Source organism: Corticium candelabrum, chromosome 1 (assembly GCF_963422355.1).
Source record: "Corticium candelabrum chromosome 1, ooCorCand1.1, whole genome shotgun sequence".
Taxonomy (NCBI): Eukaryota; Metazoa; Porifera; class Homoscleromorpha; order Homosclerophorida; family Plakinidae; genus Corticium; species Corticium candelabrum.
Genome location: NC_085085.1, coordinates 3,527,927 through 3,532,660, shown reverse-complemented (window position 1 = coordinate 3,532,660; position 4,734 = coordinate 3,527,927). Strand labels below are relative to the sequence as shown.

The window sequence follows — 4,734 nt, the reverse complement described above, 5'->3', positions numbered from 1 at the left end:
GAGAGATGAGGCATTGAAGAATTTGCAAAACAATTTAATTTCAATAACAAAAAGGTCAGTTTGAGCATTCGCGCCTGTGTAAATAACGTTTAATTAAAATTAATCCGATGATGTAATATATAAAAAATTTTCCACAGGCTTTGCCAAAGAGATAAGTATGGAAAAGATGGATCTAGCAAAGACGCTGCTGGACAAACATGCAAAAGCATTCGAAATTACTTTCAACAAAGTGCTATCTCTTCCGTTCGTTGGATTAACCCTAGCCATGTACGCATATATTCTTAGATTGTTGTTTGACTCAAGTCATGTCATATAATTAATTTTCGTGTAGACGCCTGGTGGTGAATTTCAAATTTATTGTGACATGAATTGATTTGGTGGTGGGTGGAATCTTATCTACTCGAGTCGAGACGACTCTAGTGGTCACAACAACATGAAAAAAGGAGATAGATCAACTGCACACATCACTAGTCTAGACTCAGGAAATGCTAATAAGCGTCTGGCATATGACGTATTTAAAGCCATAGAAGCAAGCAGTATAGGATACGAGGAAGTGATGCTGACTGGATACAGAGACTACAGACGTAAGTTGAACAAAATTATGACTGATTAATTTAGCACAGTCTATATATAGTGTATATATCACTATAATGTCTGCGTAGCAGTACATACTTTGGTGTTATAGATAAAACTTCGTTGATCAAGATGTATTTCAATAAAACTGCAACATCAGGAGTTAGTTTCAGTCGGCTCATAGAAGGAGGAATCACTCGTACAAGAATTGGTTGTGGCATTTCGTTTGCACGAAGAAAAGACCAAGTTTCTGTTTCATATACAAATTATTTCTGTATAGAAATCTTACTACGGCACAGAAATTTCCAGTGGCAAACCTATTGCTCTCAGCTGGGTAAGTACGTATACACTTAAGTCTTTTCCAGTATTCATATAATTGCCAGCATACATCAACATTTTGAAGCAGTTGATCCACTTGCTGCTAAGTTACAACAGCTTATTGTCCTTGTGTTGCTACAGCATGACTGCAGGCATGGCTGCATGAGCACAGAAACTGGTACGGTCACGGCATTAATTAATACAGTCTGTTATCAATAACAGAGCAAACTGAAGCATGCCAGACGGATGGAAAAGGAGCACTGACTTCTAGAACTGAGATTAATTTGCCAACATCTCTAACACTAGCTAATAAAACTGAGATTTACATAAAGCAGCCGACTTTTGAAAACAGTTTAACTGAAAATGGCAACAGTCAAATTAGAGGGATAATTAGAGTTCCTGTTACACTAAACGTTGTGAATCGAATTACAGCACCTATGCAATTAGAAAATGAATGATTGACAATAGGTGCAATTACCGGCATGAATAATAAAGCGACTGTTTGAATGATGCCCGTATAATTTCATAAACGTTCCAGACATTAACTAATGCTGAAACAGATTTGGTATATAACTATTACTGATAAAGTGATTCCTTTCGACAGGACGATGGCGCTTTCGTTGCTGGAGCGATGTCTTCGGGCTGCTCTTGGGAGAAGGAAGTTTGGAATGGTAAAGTGTAGAACGTAAATTTGCATCGCGTTGCTAGGCGGTTGACGCCATCTGTTGTTTACAGAGATAAATTCAGAAGGTGGACACTTACTTGCTCCAAAAGACTGGAGTCATGCTGAATCGTACCACCGTCAGTCTTCGTCTAGCGGGAGCAGCAGAAATTACGGTCTCTTTCACATCTTTATCCGCTAATAGACTCATAAAAGTTTGGAAATGCTGGATAAGAGTATTGCTGCACTGGCTGACCAGTTAGTAAGTAGTTTTGTTTTGTCTATTACTCTATCGTGTATTGTCTGCTATACAGAGTATGTCTAGTAAATGAAAGCACCGATGGTACAAGCCTCGGTGATCATTATTAGTAATTGTTTTCTTTTGCACAGTGATTAGCAATGCATGGGATTGCTTTCCAGTGAGAAAATTGATGATGAACAGCGTATATTAAACCGTATGTCCGGGAATACTTACTACAGTAATTCAAGCATGCACGAAACGGGTGCATACATTCATGAGGCTCTAGATAAATCGCTAGCGCAGCACAATCGTGAAACTTTCACTCTCATAATTTGCAGGTGGTTGCGTAAAGAGATTGCAAATATGGAGCAGTCATGATAAACGAAGAACTAGACAGTAGACATGGTCTTCCGGATCATGCATGGTCTTCCGGCATTTTCCAATTTTATTTACACGCTGCATATAAATGCAATCGAGACTCTGCTGCGGCAATTAGCTCTTTTCCAACTGCAAAATATTCAAACAAAAGCGTTACGTATGCTAAAAATAAACGGTAAAGTATTTTTTTAGAAATTTGAATATTGCACACATGGACATTGAACAGGGAGCCATACTAAGTCACACCCCTTAAAATTTTGCTTTCCTTCTGAAAGAAAATTTCTGTGGCTAGAATTCTATCGCACAAATTAAGCAATTCAAATTTTGCGTTAAAATTATAGTCACATGACTTTGCATTAATTATGTCGAACCAATCGGGAACTGCTCAGGCCTGGCAGCAATGTGAACACGATTCTGTTACGTTCAACACTGTGCCACCATGCAAACGAGCTCTTGCATCGTCAGATACGACTGTACAACTGACGCCCATGCCACAGCATACTGTCTAATACATCTATGGTTAATTAGGTCTGTCTAACTACATGTTCATGCACATGTCTCCATTCTCTTAACTTTAGGAAATCGTGATTATAAGGTTTCACCTTTTTTCAGAAGCCACAAGCTTGAAGTGTTAGTTCTTATGTCCATCTGCTCTGTGTATGCAGTAGTTCACCCGGATGTTTCTCGCCGACAAGACGCTAACCTAGCCTCGCCCCAGACGCAGTGTGGATTGCAGTTCTAGTCTCTGTACTTGTCGATATTGCGATTTCAGGCCTCGGTCAAGCGTTAGTAAGAGATTGCAGCTACGTTAGAGAGCGTAGCGGGAAATGGAAGATCAGAAATGGCACTTGTAGTGCATCATACGTCTTTGAACGCGTACACAGGTTCTCAGTTGAAGCTGCAATGCGTCATATGCTTCTACTGCAATGCTTCTACTACTACGCCGACAAAGTACACTTGTAACTGACACTAATCATGTCTCTAGGAACATGATTAACGTTGACCGCAGGGTGCGGTACCATACCAGACGTAGTGCTGATGGAAGCGCATTCGGGGCTGCAATCCACACTGCGTCTGGGGCGAGGCTAATGCTAACCAGTAGATTGTCATATGAAAGCAAACGACAAAGTTTAGTTTGAAAGTTTAAAAGCGAAAAGCTTGGTGTGCAGGGGAGCAGGTACCCTCGGTACACCATAGTGGATCCGTTCCTGCAAAAGAGTAGGGTAGATTAAGTTAACTTAACTAGTTAAACTTAAATAGTTGCTTCTCTTGCAATAGATTACTTGCATAACAATACCAACAAAGTACAGTAGGATATCCACAAAAAGAATCATTCACATTACATTAAACATGCAGAACTTGCATACCAACACAGTACAGTAAGGATATCTATAAAAATTATCATTTGCATTACAGTAGATCACTTACACAATACAGAGTAATATATTTGATACAATCAGTCGCCTCACATTACATTACTTGCATACCAACACACTACAGCAGGATATCAATAAAAAATTCATTCCCATGCATTACTATAGATATACGCATTCTAATACAATACAGTATGACATATTTGATACGATTATTCGCCTCACATTACATTACTCGCATACCAGCACAGTACAGAAGTTATACATACGTGACATATTTGGTACGATTATTCGCCTCACATTATATTACTTGCATACCAATTAACACAGCTAGTACAAAGGTCATACACACATGTACACAATATATACTAACACAACAAACTAACAGTCTAACTGTAGTGTTTCTCCCCATTTTACAAACACCGTGTAACATATGCGTCATACTTCTACCAAAACTCGTTTCCATGGACGCAGTGAAGTTTGCAATGCTTTAAACGTAATTGGCGCCATGTGGTCACTCTACACAACGTACCCAAACAATACTGTTTCATTACGCTATATAAGTGCTATTGGCATCCAGAATCCTTATCATTGTTCCGGGGTCACAACTACAAGGCTTTCTCCGTGTCTGGAGAAAACTCGTGATTATTGCGCCATGGAATAGCTAAAAATAATAAATTACTTGTGTATACGCAACGTTGTTAGAACAGTTCTTTGTATACATCAAGAAATTGATAAACGCATATTTGGAAGGGTCAAAGGAATGAAAACTAACTTTGTCAGCTTCGCAGAGATACAGAGGAGACACCGAAATTTTAGTAAACTGTTGTATGCGTTACAACACATTGAGATCAGTACGTCGGACACCAACTTCTGAAGGGAGCAAGCCGAGTTTGCTATCAACGAGCATCATGTCAGTCTCAGAAAGTGGGCTAGACGCGACCACGTGGACATCAAATTGTTGTATTAAATAACGCTTTCTGAATATACATTTCCGAAATCTTAGAGGACTGAGAAGACTGACAAAAGACGGATTCAGTAGACCTTGCACATAAATCATTTGCTGCATGCTGCATTGTCTCTAGGTATAGCCACAATCAATAAATTAGAGATTGTAGTTTGAAGGCGTCAGATGACTATATAAGAAGGTCAATTCACTGCTATACTTCATAACTCTCAACTGTCGACTC

At 39.2% G+C, this 4,734-nt stretch overlaps 1 long non-coding RNA gene across 1 annotated transcript; it reads left to right on the top strand.

The window, feature by feature from the left end:
- LOC134197542 (uncharacterized) lies at positions 1 to 779 on the top strand. The gene is made up of 4 exons (XR_009972664.1): positions 1 to 54; positions 138 to 267; positions 332 to 584; positions 686 to 779. It is a non-coding gene; the product is annotated as an uncharacterized LOC134197542 (long non-coding RNA).
- Positions 780 to 4,734: the final 3,955 nt, after the last annotated feature.